The sequence below is a fragment of the Oxyura jamaicensis genome, chromosome 5, assembly GCF_011077185.1.
Source record: "Oxyura jamaicensis isolate SHBP4307 breed ruddy duck chromosome 5, BPBGC_Ojam_1.0, whole genome shotgun sequence".
In the NCBI taxonomy this organism is placed as follows: Eukaryota; Metazoa; Chordata; class Aves; order Anseriformes; family Anatidae; genus Oxyura; species Oxyura jamaicensis.
Genome location: NC_048897.1, coordinates 24,791,135 through 24,815,270, shown reverse-complemented (window position 1 = coordinate 24,815,270; position 24,136 = coordinate 24,791,135). Strand labels below are relative to the sequence as shown.

The 24,136-nt window shown below is 36.2% G+C and overlaps 1 long non-coding RNA gene across 1 annotated transcript; it reads right to left on the bottom strand.

Moving 5' to 3' along the window:
* Positions 1-5,225: 5,225 nt before the first annotated feature.
* LOC118167393 lies at positions 5,226-17,305 on the bottom strand. The gene is made up of 3 exons (XR_004751114.1): positions 17,156-17,305; positions 14,872-14,948; positions 5,226-6,614 (listed from the first exon to the last, which is right to left on the bottom strand). It is a non-coding gene; the product is annotated as an uncharacterized LOC118167393 (long non-coding RNA).
* Between the last annotated feature and the right edge of the window lie 6,831 nt (positions 17,306-24,136).

The following is a 24,136-nucleotide window of genomic DNA, read 5'->3' as shown; positions in this document are numbered from 1 at the left end:
AGATGTCTGAATTAGGCAGACATTTAAAGTCAGGCAGACATTAAAAGTGATCTGTGCATTCTTTGTTTTTTCTTCAGGGATAATGAGAATGTTTTTGTGTTGATCTTCTTTTGTTCCATTACAGCTACAACTAAAGTTTCTATGCCTTTTTCATGATTTGTTACAGAGGATATATATTTCCTTTTTTCTGGCATGTCTGTCAACATAAGTTCTCTTGCACTAAGAATGGTCCCTCCTCTGGTTCCTCTGTCTGTGTACCTGAACACTAGGAAAAGATGAACCTAATTAACTGTAAGCATTGAGGAGATCTAACTGGCTCTTCCTTATCCTAGCAATTTCTACACAGCTTGTTTTTGCAACCAATTAGCGGGAGAAGTTGTTAATGTTCATCAAATCATTCCTCACTCCCACAGAACAAACCAGTTGTGTACATTCCAGTAGTGCTTCTTAGGCGATGGATTGCTAAGTCAGTTTTCAATAGACTGCTATTGAAGGCCCTCATAGGGTGGTATAGAATACACCTTTGTCTTATTCCACAGTCACCAGGATCTGAGCCTTCTCTTCACATCATATGTGGAGACTGGCTAACAGCTGCCCAGTTCCTTGGGAAGCTGGACTTTATGTGCTGTGTCACTCATGACCAGGGCAACTTTGTTCCTGCCTCCAGCTTGACTTCTAGATCATAGACTCATAAAACGGTTTGGGTTGGAAGGACCTTAAAGACCATCTAGTCCAACCGCCCTCCCCTCCTTTGGCATGGAGAGCTGCTATCAGGTTGCTCAAAGCCCCATCCAGCCTTGCCTTGAACACCTCCAGTGATGGGGCATCCACACTTCTCTGGGCAACCTGTGCCAGTGCCTCATCACCCTCATCATATTTTTTTTTTTCCTTATGTCCAATACAAATCTAACCTTTTTCAATTTAAAACTGTTGCCCCATGTCCTATCACTACAGGCCCCAGTAAAAAAGTCTCTGTCCATCTTTCTGATAAACTCTTTTTATATATTGAAAGGCCTCAGTAAGGTCTCCCTAGAGCCTTTCTTGCCCACTTTGATACAATAAGCACATAGCCATCTAACCTGCTTGCCTACAGGTAACAACACTCTAAAGAAATTCAACATTTTTTCATAAACAATTTATTAGCATTTTAGAAATTGTGTTGCCACATTCCATGTGTAGCTTCTGCTTCCAAGGTCTAATAATTTTTGTTCTACATATCAAACAAAGTCCTGAACTAAAGGTTCTGAATATTGCAACAGCACACATGGCTGGTTTATTTTCTGCTGTGTCTGGAAGACAGTTCTTTACTGGAACCATTCCAATATAACTGCAAAAAAACATTCTATCAATATATATATAAAAAAAGTAACCTCTCTTTTGACAGCATAAGAGCTCTAAAAATAAACTTACTTTGATTATATAAGCAATTTGTAAAACTGTATTTACTGCTCTATAAATAATAGATAATAAAAGCCATGTGTTGCTTGGCATTGCCTTAATTCCTAGTGGCAACAAGATTATAGTGTAAACAGACCGGATAAATGCCCAGAGAAGAATGAAGAGAGAACTTGACTGGTCACAAAAACACACGTGCTATTGAAAAGATGTCAGTGGCAACCTAATACTTCAATGAAGAAATATGCATAAAAGAGGAGGAAATGTGTTCCACAAGGGTAGCCACACTTATCTCCTAATTGTCTAATGATCAATCTTGTTATGGCATTTGCTTTTTAAGATTCAGTTATGACTGTGATGTTTATGAAGGTAACAATTCTATTAACAAAGTAATGGGCCAATGTTTCTATTTTATGGATGTATTGAGTGGCTTGATTTAATACTGAATGGCAATTTCACAATGAAGTGATTCCCAGCAGAATTCAATTATTTATCAAACTATTTCTGAAGAGAAAATCTCTTGCTTACAGGAATTTCATTCATTATTATATATATATATATTAAATTTTATTTAAAATTAGCTAAACTGGAAATTGTATCATTCTATTCATTTTGGGGGGGGAGGGGGGGAGGAAGGTAAGTTTTAATGTGTTTCTTAATTCAGGGACTTTTTCACCTTCTTTGTTAAAAGAAGCATTTTTGCCTAAAGGTTGGACTAAACATAAAAAATTATCAGAATCTCAAGCTCATGTACATCTGGGATATAGGATTTGGAGCAAGCTAAGACAGAAGCTCTTTGCAAGAACCTCTTGGTAAAATGCATTGGTAAAGTATGATAGGGAAGGCTTCATGAATGTCTTCGTAGCACTCTGTTAAACGAACCTCCTCTCCTCAACAGATTTTAATATTATTGAAGCATAAATATATTTACATTTCATAAAATGCAGCAAATATCTATTGGTTTCTGTGAACAGGTATATATTCAGCACCAAAAACTTTCATTGTAGTGTTTTATAGACAGGTAACATCTCTCCAGAACTTCTCAGCTACACATCCCATTGACTGTGTTATTTACATGGGAGAATACTAAGAATGTTGTCCTTGAAAACATTATGATGTTGGCAAGAAAAGACATGCAGGTGATTGTCTGATACCTGAAAAACTTGTCTGTCTCCTATCTCAACTGGAACATGGGTTGGTATTTGTGTCAAGTACTCTGAGGATCGGATTTTTGAGCATTTCACTGAAGCTAATATGGCTTAATATTCATCAGAAGACATCTTTTTATAAATTTCTCCATGAATAACATGAAACCACAGGCAAAGTTCAGTGGTGAAATTGTAAAGAGTATGCAGGATTGCACTCTTCCTTTGTGGCCCTGCTTTGTGCATGAAAAGTAGCTCTGTTATGCATGGTAGAGATGGGAGGAGGGGACAAGAAGCATTGCTGTGAGAATAAAGACACACACTTTTATTTTATTTTTTATTTTATTTTATTTTATTATTTCATTTAATTTCATTTTATTATTTTATTTTATTTTTAAAATAACATGCTGTTGAACAAAACAAATGCAAAAACAGATTAAAAATAAAAAGTACAGTAAAATACCTACTGTTTTTTTCTAAACCACAGACATGGAGATCCCTAAGCCAAAAGGATTTCCATCCTCATTATTTTCAGGCCACACCTTGACAAGACTGTGCCTTGATACAAGGGACACTGAGGTACCAGGGAAAAAGTCATTTATGCCCTGAGTACCCTCTCTAAGCAGTGGGTATAAAGTCACTGAGATTGGCTTAGGCAGAGTCTGTGTCCCACCTGGCTATTTAGATACAGGGCAACAAATAAAGAGAGGAGAGAAAGAAGAGGGAAGTCAGGTAGGTGAGTAAAAGAATAAACATGGAAATGGAGGAAGAGAGAGAAAATCTAACATTAACAGAAAATGGAGAAACAAGGCCATATATATAGATATAGAGGAAAGGAGAAAAGTGTACAACTTTTGAAAAGAAAATATTTTTGTTTTATTAAACGTTGGTTGCGATTTGTTATGTAGTTTATATGTAGTTTAAATGATTTTCAATGTTGTGTGTGCATAGATTTGTGTATACTTGCCTATACTCTACATTGTCTAATTTTGATTTCTTTAGAATTCTTGCATGAGGTATTTGTGTGCCATATCTTATTATATTTAAAGTATATTTGATAGAAAAATATTGCTTTTCCTGTTTGGAGTGCATAAAAGTGTGATTTAGGTTGCAATCCATGTCATTACAAGATGGGAAATTCCTGTTGGCTGTGGGGCTGTCATTATTCCACTCCTATCATTTAAATTTCAGGCAGTTCTGAAAATTGTTGCTACAGAGCCCCTAACATCCATTCAAAATTAGCTTTACTGCTCATGTTTGTTTTTTGTTTCTGTATTTTGTTTTTTAACATTCAGCACATTTTTACTAATGTGAAGATCTTCTTCCACCCACAATTTTTCACTCACTGTTGAGGGGGCAGCCTGAGTGACTTTATCTCTGGGTAAAATGAACATGGCTTGTCTCCATTCTGTTCTTATTTTGGGGAATCTCACTGAACTGGGGAAAAAATGCTGTAGGTGGCAAAACAGGTAGAAAAGAAATTATAAAGAATTATCTGCATATGTCTGGGCCACTTTAATAGTGGTCCAGGTGATCTGAAGAAAACCTATTCTTTCTGTTTGTGCAGATCTGAGTCATTTGCTGACATTGACTATTGTTGCAACAACTCTATAATTTAAAATGTCAAAAAATACTAGTCAGTATTTATATAAAATAGATATTTCTTAACCTCTGATCCTCTTTTATTTAAAAAACAAACAAGCAAAACACTGATTTTGAATTGTTTTTCACCTGTAGCCTTTGTTCTGCACTGTCTACAAAAGCTGAATTTTGTTGTGCTCATGCATGGGTCAATGTTTTCCAATACCTTGTATTCTGCCACAGTCACTGGTAAAATGCAGAGAAGATCAATACCGTCTAGCATTTAAAATAAATAAAAATTTGGTATCATCAACCAAAAATAAACTTTCATTGAATATCATTGTGGACAGACCAATATGACAATTAATGTCACACAGAAGAAAAATTAAGTTAGTAATTAATTTTCAGTTATTTTGCCTTTTAGTATGCTTAAAAATGGGAATTCAAAGGTATTACTGAAAAAAATGTACTGTATTTTTTCACAGTATATGCAAAGAATGAAAACAAATTGCAGATAAATTTGAAATATTTTCTGTGAGGGCACTTATGTCAATAGCAATATGCAGAAATTCTTGTTTTAATATGAATTTCTTTTAAGCTATTTACTTAACTAGAAACCTGCAATTATCTTTATTTATTTATTTTCTTTTTCATCATTAGTGATGTAAATGTCAATGGATTTTTTATTTTTTTTAATAAAAGAGTAATCTGCAAAATAGGGATTGCTGAAATGATTAAAAGGATATATTTTCCTTGCAACATAAATAGATTTTATGTATTCCTGTTGAATGATGAAATGCAATGTCTAATATTTATCCCAGGTGAAAGGTTCTACACTTTCATGAAAAAGGCAGGCTTAGTCAGGTCAATGAACTAAATCAATTTTAAAGCAACAACGAAAAGGTCCACATAATAGATGAAGGTAGTCATAATAATATAATATTTCACAAATAATCCAGGACAACATATATTTTATCCCAGTTTCTCACTTAGTGGCAGTAATTTAAATAAGATTTTTTTATGTTAACTATATGCCATGCAGTGCACACACCTGTAGTGTATTCCTAAGGCAGTTATTTTAATCCAGCAATGAATGATTAGACATTTGTCATGAAAATAAAATTTACTTATTTCTTGAAATTCTGCTGTAAAATCATAATGGTAATCTGCTCTGCAATACTGGTCACAGCCTTCTCAAATTCGATATCACTGAAGGCAGAAGAAAAGAACTCCATGCCCATCTTCCCATCATAATACAACTTCAAACAGGAAAGATGAACTTTTCTCAGAAGGAGTTAAAAGAGGCTTTTCAAAGGGTAAAATGCTTTCAGAAGACTATTAAAGGTATTAGCAAAAACTTCAGTTTTTGAACTTCTGTCCAAATGAGAACGTACAAAACCCTAGAAAAAGAAACAGAAAAAATGAGAACATAGAAAATTAATTTTTAACTGTTATGAAACAAGCCCAAAATGTTGTTGAACATTGACTTGCTAAAAGCAATGACACAGCTAATTACAGAATTTAAAATACAAAAGGAGGAAGGCTGACTGTAGTTCTGACAAAGTATCACAGCAACATAGAAGAAAGATTTAAACTAAAGAAAAAATCTTTTTGAAAGAACCTGAACTGAAGAGCGTGAGACTGAAATTCATTAGTGTATCTCAATTCTCTAGTGAGCAGATTAGCTGAAGTTTAAAAAAAGACAAGAACAAGTATGTGACAGTGTTTTAATGTGTAATAATGGGGAAAAATCAGCAAAACTTGGCATTACATACTTGGATATTTAATAATCGTCTTAACAATTATTAATAAAAACTAACCATTTTGGGTAGAAGTGGACATAAGTTTCTTCCTGAATTAGTAATATGTTAAAGAAAAGGGGAATAAAAAAGAATATGACAGGTGGTCATTTTCCAAAAGGTTTAGTAGGGGAATGAATGGAGCTGTCTGTATTCAATGTCTTAACATTCTTAACTATTCAACATTTTAACATCTCTAAAAAAAGGGAGGAGATTAGGAAACAATTTTTGACTGATACAAAATTTCTCAAGATAGCCAAAACTTTCTGCAGAAGGATGCTGCAGAAGGATTTTACTGCATTGAATGATTGGGTGAGAAATTAATGCAAAGCAATACTCCTGAGGAAAAAAAAAACAAAAACAATTGCAATTATGAAGCTCACAGTGGTGGATTCTAAATTAGCAAAGAAGATCTTGGAGCTATTCTGATTAATTCCCTAAAAACATCATCCCAGTTCTCAGCAGCTATCAAGAGACAAACAATATTCGGAAGTATTAGGAAAAGAATAATAATATTAAAAAAAGAAACAGAAAGCTTGATTACGTCCCTGCATATATTGATGAGACTGCCACACAGTGAATGCTTTGTGGAACTGCTGGAGGATATGTAGACCCAGAAAGGGCAGAACAGCAGAGGGGAAGGTTGGAGGTATGGGGCAGCGTCTGTATCAGAATTGTACTTGTACTCTTCATCCTGGAAAGAGACAACAAAAGGTGGGTGTGATAGAGGAATATAAAATTATGAATGACACAAAGAAACTGAATAGGGAATGATTACTCACTGCGGGGTACCCAAGAAAACTATTAGGCAGCAGGTTTAAAACAAACATAAGAAAGACCTTTCCTGCTTAAGAATATTATATTTTGAAATTCAATTTCATGGGATGCCAAAATTACAAAAAAGTTCCAAAGTGATTAAACAGTTCTATAAAGGAAAGACCGTGAAAAGCTGTTAAATATGAGGTTGATGATTTTAAACAGGAGTAGCTGGCAACTAGCACTCTACTTTCCCTCTTTCATATGTTCTTTCTTCTAAACATCAGCTTCTGGCCACTGGCTGAGAAAAATCTTTTAGTTTGATCTAGCATGTCTGTTTTTATGGAAAACAGCACAGAAAATAGGGTTTATTCAATACTAAATATGTAAGCTCTGATTCTGCTATCCTTTCCACTGGCCTATTCTTAGCGTAAAAGCTAACCAGATTTTCATTGGGGTTGCATGATTAAATTTGGTGTAACTTTCAATCAAAACCTTCAATCAAATGTTCCTTTTATCCATTTATCATTTATCTAAGAAAATACAAATATTTTAAATGTTACTTTGAATAAGGAATGAAACTGAACACATAGATTGAGATTCAAAACAGTAAGTACAGTGTGGGTGAAGGGCAAATGAGAGATGTACCTACATGATCTGGCAAAAGATGTTTAGTTTCTCTACAGTCTTGTTTTAGTAAAGCAGAAACAGGGAAGGAAGGAATGGTTCGGTATTTTCAATATCTTTGTATTTATAAAATAACACCGGAATAACAGTAATCCAGGTGGTTGTAGTCCTTTATTACTGTATGAATGCTGAGACTTCCATTCATTTCAAGGGCTGCCCCCACTAAATATGTGGTTTCTGTGGGAACAGAAAACAGTGTGGTCAGAGAACGCGGGTGTCTTCACAGGTCTGCAGAGTTAATGCGACAATAATCCTTTCTCTGTCAAGGCCCAATATGAACAAAAACGTAACTCTGGAATCAGCATGCGGAAGGTCTGCAAAGTGTTAGAGGGGTATTCCTCCCCCCTTTCTGAGCAGAGAAAATTAGATTCTTTTGACTGCAAGGCTGAATGATTTGAGAGTGTTGTGCAAAAAAGCCCTAAATATTTGAGGCAGAATCATACCCTTAGTACTTGTGAGATGGGAATAATGACAGAAAAAGGAAAGATTGTCTGTTAATATTGACATCAGCCACTGAAATGTTGAGATGAACAGTCTAGTATCAAGTGTTCTGTTATATATTTAAAATTTATAGACAGATACTACTGTACTGCCTGGATTTTTGAAAGGTGAAGAAAGAACGGCCCTGTCTGATGGGCACCTGGCTACTCGTGCAGCTTCCTAAGGGAGCTGGGAAGTGCTATCAGTTCCCAAGGGAACAGGGACTTGTGCTATCACTTGCTTCCAATTTAAGGTGTCTGGCTATGTTAAAATCCCCAGCTTCATATGAAACACCCATGCTGTCCATGGCTCCAAGAGGTGTACAGGAGTGCTCCAGCTGTATGAGTAGTAGGTCTGGTGCTGGACCCAGGAACGCCACTGTGTAGAGTGCATCCAGCATTGGCTATATTGTACAACACCAAAGGCTGAATAGTCCTTTCAGGTCATAAAACTGTGGCTTAAGACAGCACAGTCTTGAGGACCATATCAACATTCTGGCCCTTGGGACTTAGACTCCAAGAACCCTGTCACTTTGTCCCTGAGTAGGGCTCAGGTGCTGTTGCACATGCTTTAGTGGCCAATTTTAGGTGCTTTGAGGAATTTGTGCCAAAAATTGAGATGCAAATTGCATGCAGGTATCAGTGAGGATTAGATTTCCAAATTACTCTCTTGATCTTAGCTTTTAAGTTCTCATCCACTCTGGCATGCTTGATGTATATGGTCATTGCCAATTGTTTTTTGATTACATCTGATATGTTTGCAGCTGTTTGAACCAAGTAGTTATTTGCAGAAATATTCTGAACTCACTTCTTAAACTCCTGGAATGACAGTTCAATGAAACCAGAATAGAAATGGGATCTGCATTTTGGCCAGAGTAGGAATACTCAAAGTGGAAAATTTGTAGAGTGGGGTTTAGACGACCCAATATCAGTGTAGGTTTGATGTCTATGGGCTAGTGGAGAGAAAGTATCAGGTGAAAAGAGTAGGATTCAGTTCCTGCTGTTTTTCTGCATTTTTAAGTAAAACTTCTAAGGCTTTGTTTCTTCATACTGTTAAAATGCAGATAGTAAAGTCTGGCTACATCTGTAAATGATTTTGCATGTAAGGTAGATAATGCTATTTGGGACTGGTATGTATACCTATATATATATATATATATGTATAAAAGTTTTTAAAATAAATCCATCTTCTTACTGACTGTTACCTCTGCAAATTTGTTGTGGACTCTAGAAATGAGGTTGCTTTTTGGATTACCAAATACCAGCCCAGTGAGGTGAGTCTAATTTAAGTAAAGTGTGAATAATGGTTCCTCTTCTTCCCCAGGCATATGATACTGGTAAAGTGATAATGGCATCAAGTTTATGCAGATTGCAATCTCTGAAAATTTGTTCACTTTTTATTAGCAACATAGCTTCTGCTATTAGAATTATACTCAAATAAACAGAGTGGACTGACTTTTTAAAAAGGATTGATCAATGTTTTATTAATAAACATGTTCCTTGTGTTTATTTGTAAAACCTAGTTCAGCAATTTTGTATAAATTTAAGATCTAGAGCTGTTGTACTGCTTGCATGTAGTTATACTCATGATAACTAATAACTGGAAGGAGGATGGGAGAGAGCAGGCTTATTTCCTTTCATTTGCTAGAATAAAAACTGTGGAGATAACGTGCAAGACATTTTTCATGTTAACACTAATTATGTTTTCCAAAACCTTTTCATGTATGGACCACAATTTAACTTGGATTATCCTCTATTATTTGCATGACATTTCTGTGGGGAGGTAGAGCAATAAGGGTGTTGGAGAATGTGACATGGAATGGTGCTGTTTTATTTATTTTTTTATCCCCCAGTACTGGCTGGCAAGGTCACTGTCTGAATGGGTTGTCTGCTTATAACCTTTTGTATTGCACATATAAGAGCTTTTCTGCTGCAGTTCTCAGAAATTATTAAGAAATTCAATTAAATATTCTAACTTTGAACACTGTCTTGTGGGTTTCCTTATATACTAGTATTTTTGATAGTCTTTAGAGTACTTTCTTGATTTGAAAATGTGCTTTCAGTTATATTCCCTGTCTGGTCACATGTTGTAGTGCTATGTTTTCCTGAAGCTGTTGTTGTTTGTGATGAATAGGAACTATTGGAATAATCTGTAGTGATGCTAATTCACATTCACTTGTAGTGCTGCTGCCTAGATACGTAGTAATTGTTCCAGGAGCCTCCACTCTGATAAGGACAAATATTCATGATGAAGATATCACTGATTTTTTAACTCGTTTGTTCTATAAGCTCAGAAGTAACAGTTTTGTTCTTGATGAAGAGAAGTGAAAGGATAGTTATATTGATATAGGTTTTGCTGGTGTATGTATATGACTTTAGTAATCCTAAAATACTGTAACACATTGAACAGACATAATGTGTGCTGTTTATACAGCTAATCTTATATGTCACAATATATTTAAAGCATTAATGTCTTGGATAATGCCATGCCAATATATCTCCCATATTTTGCAACTTTTCACATCCAACCCCAGTGTTAAGGCACTATTATATAAGGAGGACTTTTCCTGAAGATAAAATCTGGAGCATTCCTTACTCAACTATTGATTTCATGGGGTACTGAACAATATTACGGTGCACAGAAATGCACCAAGCATGACACTTGTAAACTGTCATTAAGTTTTAAATGCCTTAGCTGTACTCTACTCTATTGTGTTTTCAACCTTTAAAAACCCAATCATAATTTATTTCAGAGTGGTTTGGTGTATGGCAGTATCAAAATAGATTTATTGAAAAAATATATTCTAGTATATTCTAGGTTTTTTTTTGCTTGTGAGTATGGGCATGTGTAACTATGCAGTTGTCTACTGCAAATACAGTTGTCTGTTGCCAAGTGTTTTTTTTTAATAGTTTTGCCTGTATGGAGATCAGATTAAGAAACAGTGTTCTAGAGTGATCGTTTGACATGGTAGAAACAAGAAAATGGTAGAAACAGATACAGATAGAAAAGAGCCTGTAGAAAAAGACATGGAATCAATGCCAAAAAATCAAAATGATCAGTGAAGATTAATTTTAATTTTAACAGTAATTTTAACAGTGAAGATTAAGTGGTGTGATACACATTACCTGACATCTTAAAATCAAGATAAATTATCTTTCAAAAACTTTGAATGTTTAAAGTAATCAACCCTATTTTTGTCATATGTTCTGTTGGGCTCCAAGTTAATACAGATTTTTCACCAGCTGAGGGCTTTGCTTTCAGAGCAGTAACCTCTGAGTTTCATCTCCAACATTGCTGCTGAGCTCCAAGTGGCCATGGCATTCACGAGAATGACAACCAGAGTCTTAGAAAGCAAAGGGACCATTTCACCATATTAATAATACGATACTTAATTCATTTAATTTACTGGAATTTGATAAAATGGTTATTTGATTGGCTTCAGCTCTTCATGAGCAATTTCACATGTTTATCTTGCTTAACTTCTCAGCTTCAGTCTCCTTGATTTAGTTGACAACTGTTAATTTGAACCAGACGTTTGAAATTGCTGGAGAGCTTCTTTTGTAACAGAAGCTTGCTAATCTGACTTCTTTGTCCACAGAGAACTCAGGGAATTGGCTTCTCTTTGTTCTATCTATAGTGCCCTTAGAGGCCTTTTAAAAACAGTGATCGTGAATTACCATATATCAAATACAGAGAATCTGTATGGAAGAAAGGAATGTAAGAGAAAATAAATTGCATTCCACAAAAAAAAAAAAAAAAAAAAAAGAGGAAAAAAAAAAAGTACACAACACAGAATGGGAAAGGAAGAAATGCTAATGTCCTTTTTATTTTTGTAGAAAGAATTTTATAATCTTTTAAATGGCTTTGCTCCAAGTTGTTATTTAGGGAATACTCTGTATGAAGATCAGTCGAGGTCAAATTAAATATATATTAAATATATATTTGTAGCCTATATAGATTTTAGAAGGCTTATTAATACCTGTGATAATTCCAAGTTTACTAGCCAATATTCCCCATATTAAACATTTCCCATTTAAATTACTTAATGGGAGGGGAAATTGTGAAATAATAAAAAAACACTTGCCTACTTACATCAGCAATTGTTGACTGCTTGCTTTTTTAAGTAATGTAAACTGTCACTGTTTACCTGCATTCCTCTATTAGAAACTCATTTTATAAAATATTGTTCTCTATACTTTATGACTTAACAGTGGTTTCTCTTGGTAAAAAACAAAACAAAACAGAAAACCAAACCAACCAACCAAAAAAATACCAACAAGCTTCTATGAGTTGAATATTTAAGAAATCAAGCATATCTTTTTTGATTTAAAAACTAGCCATTTATTTCCAGCTTACCCACAGTGACCCTGTTGCTCTCAGTAACTGGCATTGATAACATTATGCCTTTTAAAGTGTTGATGTTTCAGTGCAACATACTTTATTAAAGCATATTTGCTTATTTTGTCCAAACAAAAATCTTCGACTAAATCTCTTATATGTCCAAGAAGGATGTGTTCTCACTACAACATTTCAAATTTCAAATATTCAAAATACATTTCTGTATTTCCTTCCAGCTAGCAGAAGTTGGCATTATCTTGTGCCTCAGTTACTATAACTTTTTTGTGTTTTTTTTTTTTTTTTAATTTTGTTCTTCTGACAATTCTTCATATTGCTGCAAGAACCTTTCTTCATATGTTTCCCTTACCTTTACTTCCCTCGCTTTACAAAAGTCCACTTGGCATCACCAAACCTAAGCTGTGGATTCATTCTTAAGGCTTTTGACAACCTACCTATCATCTTATCTGCAAGACACCAACTTCCATTTAGCCCACAAACACAGGCTTCTTCATCTACTTGAAGGTCTAGGCAGACACAACCTCAGTAATTATCTTTTAATATTTTTTTATCTATTAATTAATTAATCTTAATATTCTTCTTAACTAGCACTAATACATGGGGCAGGATCAGCATAGTCACATGAGATCAAGATGACTGTTAGCTTTATTTGCCTCATTGATCTATTTGCATTAATTGCCTTTGTACTTGGAACACCTCATCTTGGGCAGACAACAGCACAAACAACTTTAAAGTACTACAAAAAATCAGTTGATCAGCAATTATTTTGGAAGGCTGGCTACAAGACGATGGATGGCCTGTGGTGGGTGAATGCTAAAGAATGTCTGCCTCCAGTTGAAGAATGAGAGGGTGTTATGGGATTTACTTTCAATTTCCTTACTTCTCTAACAGGTTTATTTTTTTTCTGGGAATCTTCATTGTTTCTCAATGAAGTTACTTGTATATTAATGGTATCTTTGGATAGCACAGGATGATAAATATTGAAATGGGATGTGATTCATATTTCATGAACTCTGGTCCTGACCTTTTTACAATTACCAGAACAAATTACATTAATTGCACCAAATTATATGACAGGTGGAGGAAGTTTTCATTAGTATCCATTACATGAAGCAATATAGAAAGAAATTTCCTTTTATTTTTTTCCCCTGTAATTTACTGTAAACATGGCCAATCTTACATAATAGCAAAGCATATACAAAAGGTGATATTGGTTGGTTTCTGCAGCTTTAGGACTTCTAATACCTTAGGGATTTGGGTTAATAATGACTACAGGACAGGGAAAATAGATGAGAGACAGATACTATTGTTACACAGACCTTTCTTCCCCAGGCAAAAAATATTTTGTATGAAGATCAGCATCTAAAAATATGGACCTGAGAGCAACCTAGCAGTGTCAGATAGTATGGGCCTTGGGACTGGCTGCCAAAGCATGAGACTATACTCCACCAGTCTCTGCCACAGTGTAGATGTACTTGTTTTTCCTTTTCAGTCACAGTGCAATGCTTCTGAGGTGAAAGACTGATGAAAAAGGAAGATACTCTAATATGTACAAGTGTTCTTAATGTGTGCCATAATGGAATTGTTTACTACTGGAAATCCTGGATATTCACATTTAATGAAATAAATATTTCCTTCATTTATTTTTCAGTGGAAGAAAGAAATTAAAAGGTACAGTTACAATCTTGTTTATCCTCTAATCTATTTGCCAAACTCTTTTTCTCTGTTCTTCCCTGTAGAGCTTGTGGTGCAGGCTTTCTTCTTGCTCTTTTTCCTGGTTCCATTACTCATCCACAAGGAAAGTTTTTTCCCTGATAAAATTAGTTTCTGTTAAGAAAGCTAATTTTACTTTAAACCTTTGTGGGTATTATTACAGAAAGTAAGGGAAATGATATGAAAGAGAACTGAACAACTCCCTTTTAACAATTTTTTAAAAAAAATCTCTGATCGTCTGTGAAGAGTGTAGAGAATGCAACTCTTAATGTGATGGAGACTGGTTTATTCCATTATCAAGTATTGCATTCCTTTTGTAGACTGCTTTTAATCAGCCGAAAGGTTCAGGCAAATTAGAAGAAAAGAAAAAAAAAGAGACATCTTCCTTTTTGGGAGGTCTGAGCGGAGTAGATTTTAAATACAATTTAACATTAATTTTTGAAATATTGGCACCTCCTTTCTTTAAAATATATAGCCAAATTTTTCATCTAGCACCTAAGCTGATGGGCAGTGGATCCATAAATATCTGTGAGAACTGGGGCCTGAGACCCTGCTAAAGTTACTGCTTCTGTAAACTTCAGTGTGTTTCCTAGGTAGGTGAATGTACAATTTGAGGTATGTAAAATAAACAGCCATTAAAAACAGATGGGTCTTATTTTAAAAAATGTGAATCACCTATATGAGTTATGAAGTGGTCATTATTGTCATATAACTTCTGTGTTTTCCAAAATGTAGTATAAACTAAGTTAAGAACATAATCAAGAAATGGCAATGTCCAGAATCTTGGCAGAAAAGAAAATTGAATATGTCACAGGGAACAGTGGAGACGGAAAGGTGTGAATGCAGGTTTAAAAAAGAAAAAACTGAAGTCATCCTTAAGAATATGGTCAGAAAAGACAGATATCAGTTTCAGATTGTGTTCTCAAGAGACTCGGGCTTGAGGAAAAGGTTAGAAATACCCATACAAGTTGTTCCTTGCTGGACTGCTCTCTTGTTCAGACTCAGAAGTTAGCAAAGACATTTCTAATGGGCTGTTCTGTAGGGAAAAAATAGAAAAGAAAATTAAGATCAAAACTTAAAATACATAGCAGTCCTCTTAGGTTTTCTTCTGGATTCTCAACAGCCAAAATGAGTTGCACATTTGCTTCTACACCTCTAAGTCATTTTTCTCTCTCAGGGAGACAGTGCATAAGCAGAGGAGCCAAAGTGTTACTTTTGTGACAGAAGAGTGCCTCTTTATCTGGAGGTCATCACATTGGAAGAAAGTTGTAAATGCACAGCAGTGTCCAGTGCAGCAGCACTTGAGGGAACAGCATCTTACAAGAGTGTCTGTGACCTTCCAGCCCAGGTCCAGCCTCAGACTTGGGGTCCCACAGGAGGGACACCGTGACTGCTCTATCATTGTTAGCTAGAGGGGATCTTTAAACAATTCCAAGTAGTGTATGACTAACAAACCTTCCCTTGCATTGTTTGACAAGATACTTTGGAATGATGGTCCAGCACTCTAGTGTGTGGAACAAGTAAGATATTTCTGCCATACGTACACACTTCATCAGTAAGATGAAGGGTGCTAAAAGAGCCCTGAGGCTGGGGACAGTGGCATTGTGTATAATGAGATTTCTGCAAGTGCAGAATGTTTTACAGATCACAGGAGTGGAAATCCTGAAGAAAAGGGTAAGGTTTGTGCTTTGCCTTGCACCGACAGTAGCATGTTTTTGCAGGATCTGTACAGAGGAAGCTTTTCTTTTTGAGGCTGCCTGACACAATAGGAGGACTTGCCTTACAAGTGGGATCAGAATTTAGAAATATATATATATATTTTATATTATAACAAGTAGACAGACCTATTAAGCTACAGTGATGTGATCCAGACCCTCAGCAGCTTAGTCTGAAATGTAATCTACACGTCAGCCCCAGATGCAGAAGGACTGGAATATATGGTGCACAGGATTTAGCCATTTCACAGTAAATTAGATAGGACTTCTCAAACATTTGAAACCGTGTTTTCAAAATTTTGTGTTTTTTAGCTTGCTTTATAGGTGTTAAGCCTTGCTGCCCTTTTCCTGGGAAGCTCTGACATTAAAGAAAATTTACTTGTTTGGAATGTTATTATAATCTTTCTTAAACCAGCTTTGAGCTTTAGTACTTAGTACCATTTAACACTATAATCATTTAAATCCACTTTAATGACTTTTGTAATATAAATGTTTTAAGTATAATAACAATTATTCTAACAAGTGTTTCCTGATTCCAGGCATGTGTAAAGAAGATGGGGTATGTAATATGTCTGACCAGATAACTGCTTTTACGAATTATATTCATTCTTCTTTATTTAGCTGCAAAATGAAGAGAGTTCAGTGTAGTTCAAGGAAAGCATTGTGGTAAACAGACAGCTTAAATGTGAGCAGTGTAAAGAGCAGCAGCTTGCAGAAATATTGCTATAGATACTAAGACCGTATCCTGCCTCACTATGGACCACACATAATTGAATCATGTTCAATAGAAGGCCATTACAAAACAGAGCTGATTTGCAATGCTAATGTGGTGAAGACAGCTGTCACTGGGAATTAAATATGATCATTCAAAGCCTGAATAAATGAGGTGCCCATTATCTTCTGGCTCTGCTGCAGCCTGCTTAAAGAACACAAATAAATGATACTGTCTCAATAACCAGCTCAGTTTTGTCTTCTAGCCATAGAAATATGAAGAAGACAGAGGGAAGAGGGAGGGCATGCAACAACATCAACAACAAAAAGCATAGTCAATTTACAAAGACAAGCAGAGAACCAGTGCCCTAGGACTCCATTTTCAACAGAATGGTATTTGTGGAAAAATGGGAAAAAACCTCTTTAACCAAGCTAACATGTTTTAGTGTAAAAAAGGCCTACTTATTTACAAAGAAACAGTGAAAAATAACAGGTGTCTAAAAAATCACGGTCAGTAATTCTCCAAAGGAAATCAGTCAGAGAATCCAAAACATCCAATGAACCAGCATGGAGTCTGCACAGAATGATAAAGGACAGGTTAAGGTAAATTTCTTTTCCTTTTGGCACACAGTGCTGTGAATGTCGTAAGGTATTGCTGTTCAATTTTAATGTGAACCATAATCTACACATAAGGAAAAGGCTGATCAAGGTGGAAGAAACTGGCATTCGTTTGAAAAGGAAATGCTTTAGAAGTTTGTGTCATTTCACAGACAGCATAAAAGCACACGGTTGGAAGAAGAAGAAAAAGAAAAGTTACCATATACAAGGAGGCTGTTTCTGCTTCGAGTAGGAGTGGTACCCGATGCAGCTGGTTTGGTCCTAGGCAGAACAGGTCTGTGCTGTGCTGCAGCTGGGCGGTAATGTGAAGCAGAGGAGTCCCAGCGAGAGCAGCGCGGTGCTTGGGAATCTGCCTCCCTTGGCTGGCACGCGCGGGCTGTGGCGCTGAGTGCTGGCGGAAGGCAGGCAGAGGGAAGCACTGCCAGATGTGGTGACAAGCCCTGGCTTAGCTGGTGCCTGATTACCAGTTCATGCCTGTAGAAAATACCGTATAAAATGTGCACTTTAAAGAAACGAGGAGAGGAGTTAATTTGCATAAACTATATTGCTAGTATGTATATATGGCTAGTGTGCAATTTTTTCTATAAACGTGAAATCCATGAAGGATAACCATATATCAAAGACTCCTTTCTCTGATCAAACAAAGTATTTGCCTGCCTGCAGCCTCTTCACAATGTTTTCCATTTTCCAATACGGAAATCAACTGGCAGAGCCTGGAAATTGTCAAAATAGGCTGGGAGAAGTGGGAGAAAAGGTGTGAGGGATACCAGTGCTCTAGGCACCCGTCTCTTGTATTGCCAGGTCCCAGAGCAAGTGACCTGTCCGAGACCTTTGGCAGCCCTGTGTAAGTGTGTAATAGTCAATAGATTTCATGTTGGAGTTGCCTGCACACATGAGAAAACGTGCTAATCCAGAAACAGCAAACTAAATGCAAAGAAAACAGAAGTATTACCAAGAGATTTGCACATTCACTGTGCAAAATCGGGAAAAAAGGGAAGCTTGGAAAGTATATGACTGTGAAAAATCACATATGACATAATATTAAATATCAGCAAGTGTAAAGTCATATATATGGCACATGAAAGCAGATAAACAGGTTGGATACAAACTGAGGATTAGCTCTTCAGATATCAGCAACTTTAGGAACAGGTAGAGTTTTAGTGATACGAATAAAGGGATTTGAAATTACAGAGTGAAGGCCAGGATGCTTGTGGTGGAGTGTAATGTGAGGCAGTGCACAGACTCAAAGTAACAGTGTCTGCAAGACACACAGCATTAATGCATCCACACTTGAAATGCTGCATTTCCTTTAGGTCCTCACATGTACTGAAATTCTAATTCAAAAAGAAGGACATTTAATACAGGGAAAAAACGGAGTACATGTGGAATGACCAATAACACCTGTCTCCATTCTTTAGAAATCAGAGGATTTGGGGACACAGATAAGTCAAGCTACACATGAAGAAGTGGAATTATTTATATTTTGAAAGAAATCATGGACAGAAGAGGTACCAGCATAAAGCAGGTGTGAGAGGAATTTCAAGGCCAGAATTCTTTGATGTCTAAACATTTTGTAGGTAAACTCCTCTTGTGAAATAAAGTAGAGCAAGGCCAAAGAAATACCTATTTGAAATTACTATTTTAAATTCTTTCATCTATCATTTTCTTGATAACTATACAGTTTGCAAACGCTTTAGCTGTAAGCTGCTAAATAGAAAGCCTATTGTGCCCTACTGTGAGAATATCTTTAATGGATTCTCTATTTTCCCATTTTCACTTGGGTTTTAGTATTTTTCCTTTTTTAAAACCCAGGGAAGAAAAACCTTATATTCACTGTTTTGAAACTCTGTGGGTGCAGTGCAGCACCTGTACATTTAATATCAAAGCCTTTGATTATGTTAAGCCGGGGGTGTTCTTCTTCCCTGCCCTTCCAGTGACTCTTGCATTCCTCGTAGGTTTATGTCTTTTACCACTTCAAAAATTTCACAATACATTTTAATTGATAGGTAACCATGTCCGTAACACTCTGGTTGCTGGTTGTGGATTTTTTAATTATTTATTTACCTATTTTAGTGAGTGGCAACACCACAGGTGATATACAGCCAGAGAACAAACTGTGGCACTGCATGATGCTGAACCGTTGTACACTTGTGTATGACACCTCTCACAGATAATGGAAATATGCATGACAAGGCCTTTCCAATGCTCTCCTCTGTTTCAGGTCATGTATATTGTCCTTTCCTGTGAGACTTAGGTCAGGATTCCTTGCTGGGCTTTGGGCCATCCCTCCTGTCAGTATCCTGTTTGCTGCTATGGTAAGATGGACGGCTCTGACACACCAAGCACACTGATTCTTGCAGAGTTTGTGCATATAAGCACAACACATTATGGCATGCACTCTGACATGAGGTCTTATTATATACTTACTGATGGCTTGAGACAGTCTAAGTGAGATGCGCCAGGGTGCAGTGCCATTGGTGCTAGCAGTGGAGTGTATGGTGGGCTGCCACTCTCAAATCCCTGCTGAGGCTTTTGTGTGATGCCCAGAGCATTTCATGTGCTGTAATTGTAGCATTTAAAACTGCAGATGTTACAAACGTAGGACAATTTGCATGTTTACCAAATGGAAGTGTAGCTCATCCACAAGGTACCCTGCTAGCACTGTGAGGGCAAACTTTAGTATGGCTTAATAAACATCCTCTTGTGGCTAATTCTGCAATTGTGGATGGTGTCATCTTAGCACAGAGAGAAATAAAGACTCATGAAGCACTTTATTAGAGAAAATAGCTTTAAGTTGGCTCTGCCATGTATGAGGAATAAAGCACTTAAGGTGCCTCACAGAGCAAGTGCAGCTTGATTTCACAAATTTTTGGCCTTGTGCTTGAACTGCAATAGCCCTAGTTCCCTCCTGTTTCCTTTATACTTCTCTACCTTGCTGAAGGGAAAGGGACAAAACAAGTATAATGACACAGTACCTGCCATTTGACTTGAAATCAAAGCATTTTCAAATAAAAGCCAGGGAAAGCAGGACAGAACTGGAGCAATGTGTAGCATGCCCTGTCAGTAACTGGAGCACTTTTTGGGTATGAGAGTGCTGTGCTCCCTTTCCTTCTACCCGTGTGGATTTTATCCCATTACACTGAATTTTTCAAAGTCCACTGTGATGCAAAGGCACATATATTTCTGTTCTAAGTGAAGCTAAATCCTCGTGTTGTTGTCCCTAGCCTACTTGATTTCAAATTCCTTTTGAATGCTACTGAAACGCAAGGAGAAATTCCTATTCATTTCCAGGCGTAGTCTGTATTTAGTTTCCTGTGTTGTGGTATTTAGTTACTAGAGTATACATTTTCTAATATATATTTTCTTCATGATGCCTGGATCTTATTTCATTTCATATTTTATCTTGGTATCTATAATGCTTTAGAAAGAAGAGTACAGATAATGATGGTTTTGTTTCCAAATAAGAATGGAGTAAAAGCCCATTTGGTTTGTTCTTAACATACTTAAGGAATGCAGCTTGTGTCCACTATATATAGAGAGAGAGAGAGTTGTTGTTTGCTTGTTGTCTTTTTTTTTTTTTTTTTAACTTGTACAATTCACAGATTAAGTCAGCATTTACCATAGTAAATGGTAAGTAACTGATGGAGACTAATTACAGTATCTCATAACCAATGACTGTTTGTAAGTGTGGCCTTAATCGTTGTGTAGCACAGCAGAACTCTGAGATTTCACTTGGTATGATATGACACTTTTCAGTTTCCTTAATTCCTGACTGCATAGTGTCTTGTAGATCTGCACTGGGGCATCAGGTGCTGACCTGCTCATACTGTCATGGTGTTTTCAGTTCTAAGAGATGCACTCCAAAGAGGGCAGAACTTCATACAACCTTTGAAACCCTCAAGTTTACATAGCTACATATTCTCACAGTTTGTTTCAGCTATATGTAGATGGATGTAATTGGGCTGGTTAAAATCCAGCATCAAAACATTGAGTAGGTTTGATGTATTTGTTCGAACTTCTGCTGTTAATACTGTGCATAAGCTGTAATTTAATTCCTTTTCTTATTATGCATTAGCTTGAATAGAAATAAGTGTTGAGCTAAAGTGTTTGTGTCGTGTTGATATGGTTGGGTATGCAGCTATGAGGCTGTTGCGCAGCAACAAAGTGTATTATCTTTACATTACGAGACCACTGTAATTTTTGTACGTTATACTCAAAATATGAAAATAAACTGTAGAGGAAGGTCTTCAGTAGAGCTTTGTTCTCAGCTTGCATTTTTTCAGTCATTTTGTGTCTTTCCCAAATGGTCTAAACTGTATTACATTTCCTGTCAAATTTAATTAAATAAAAAAAAAAAACAACTTCACACTAATTAGCTAATTAGGGGCCGTAAAATGTTCTTTCTGTCCCTCTCCATTTTTATTCTTGTTTATTTCTGAAGTGTGAATGGGGTGGAAAATCCATCCACTAAAAGGGAGATGGAGATAATTGAACTCTTTTCATACAGTCCCAGGTAGAAATCAAATCCAAGACCCAGGGTGAAAGGTGAGCTCTGTAACTACTATACCAAACTATTCTTGGTAATTATCAGCATGAGCATAATTATTAACATTTCAATTATACTCACAGCATTACATCTCTCCAAGGGGTTTAACTCCACTGATTTTCAACTTGTCTTGTTTTTTTGGTAGGCATCCAGTTGGAACAAAGTTGCTGGATAATATTTTTGACACAAAAGGGTAACATAGTTTTCAGAATACGTGATCTATATGTTTTGTCCTTAATGACACTTGTGTGCTTCCAGATTTTGATTGCTTGGTAACACTACTTGGCATAGCGAGGTATCTATTTCAATAGATTTAAATAACATATTACACAAGAAAGGAACAAAGCTCCAGGCTCTTCTCTCTTAAAATCCAAAGTTTGAAATTGCAACTTAGATGAATAATACTGCATCCTTTGATGTAAAACAATATGCAATCTTTGTCTGCTCTCTAATAACTTTTTAAATAACTGTTTCCTGAAATTTACTTAACCCAAGTATGAAGCCCAATATTTTTAAATAGTTGATATATATTTTAATATATTTTATTAACCATTTTTGAGTATTCAAATCTAAAATGCTTAATAAGATAAGGATTTATAAGTGGGAACCACATGAAATATTTCTGTGCCTTTATTAATGTTGTATAATAATCTCTACTGCTTGTACATCATGGTTGAGTTCTACCTACTTGATGTTTGCTATCCCAGTAAAGTTGCCACACTGTTCTGCATTTTTAGGAGTGGTACTGTCAGAAAATGCTCATGAGAACAGCCTGTCTAGGAGAAGAATGGAAACCTCAGTTTGATGGCTGAGTATGATGGCAAAAGTGACTCACCTAAACACATATTAACTCTGCACAAGACAAATTAAATGAAAAAACAAACAGCAACAGTGGTAGTACTGTATATTCCTGCTCCCCAACACATGGGTGTGAAAGCAAATGTATTTAAGAAATGTAAAATCCTTAAATCTTCATAAAAAGATAACAAATTACCAACAGGGCTGGGCAAAAGAAGGCTGCAGTAAGCCTCGGAGAGTATTAAGAAAATGCATCATATATTTTTTTCCCTTTCTTGTGCTCTTTCATGGGCATCTGCTTCTGGCTATGGGATGCTGTATTAGACGAACCTTTGGACTGATGCTATATGGCCACTTAAATGTTATTCTGTAAGAACAGTCCTTTTAAGAGTTAAGGCTCTGTAAGAGCCTTACAGATAGTTCTGATATGATATTGCTAACATGTTTGGTTAGCAGCATCTTGCTGAAGTCTAGGGCAGTCACATAACACTGACAATGAAAATTATGGGCTGGTTCTTCCAAGTGAAAAAAAAGTAAATTTTTTTTTCCTTTGTAACAAGTGACAATAGTTTACCATGCTCTCTGTCCTTCTGCTTTGTCAGAGCTTGCCACCATTGCAACTGAGAACGATCATGCTCCAAATCTCAGCTGCTGCAGCTGACCACCAGCACTTTTGTGTTCTCTACCACCTCTGCTACAAGAGCAGCAAGTTCCTACAAAAAATGGAGGTTTGTGATTACACACATGATTATAGTGTATGTATATGCAACTTCTGTAAGCTTTCTGCAGGGTATTACCTTCAAGCTCATTAGCTGAGGTCACACTTTTCTGGCTCCAGTACCAGTTTAGTAAGCTAGGTGAGCATTTATTTAAAAACATTAAGATGTAATTTGTAACAATAATTTCAAAAATAAGTTAATTTGAAAGAAAGTAATGTTTGCGTAACAGTGAAGGATTAACAAGTCTAAGAGAATGGGCTTAGAATATTTTATATAGACAAAAAAACATTAACTTATGCAAAGTTGTTGAACTGTTGTGTTTGCCAGAAATACAGGTCAACTCACAGAGGTGTTTGCAACAGAAAATTGGGCTCTTTTGCAAAGTAATTATACCTTCGTTCATGTAGGTTTGAAAAAGATATGTGCTAGCTCTAACTTCCCTGAAATAGCTTTATTAGAAAATATTGCAGAAATTTATTAGAAAATATTGCATCTCTAACCAAGAGATGATGTACCTCATGTCTATTGTCCTTTGTCATCTCTAAGTCTATTGCCTGGTGATGAACCGCACTGCTGTGGGCAGGGAGTCAAGCTGTTGGCAGCGCTCTGCAGCCTCAGATATGTATTAGGTGCTCCTGATGGCTGTTCTCAACCTAATTACCTAGGGAAAACAGTGTACAAAATCATATTTAAAATAGTGGCAGCTCAGAACTCCTATTGTGCTTATCTTTGATTAAATGATGGCACTTTATCACTATAGCAGCAGTGGGTTCAGCCTGAACCTGGTGGTAATGGGAGACAGAAGCTGTAGACCTGTTTGGCTGTGACTTTGCCATGAAATTTGTCTGTATATAAATTGTACTAGATCATGTTTATGGCTGTAGCCCTCTTTTCCCATTGCCCAATAAATGCAGGTGCACCTCTTGGAATTCACTGAGCCACTGTCCATGCATGAATGTAGTGTTAAATATCTCTGTGCCAGGGTTCTGTAGAGTTGCTGTATTCTCCAGATTGAGAAGCAGCACGGTCCCCAAAACTGACTAGTGAGATGGAGGGGAGGAAGGATCCTCTTTATTTTATTTTATTTTATTTTATTTTATTTTATTTTATTTTATTT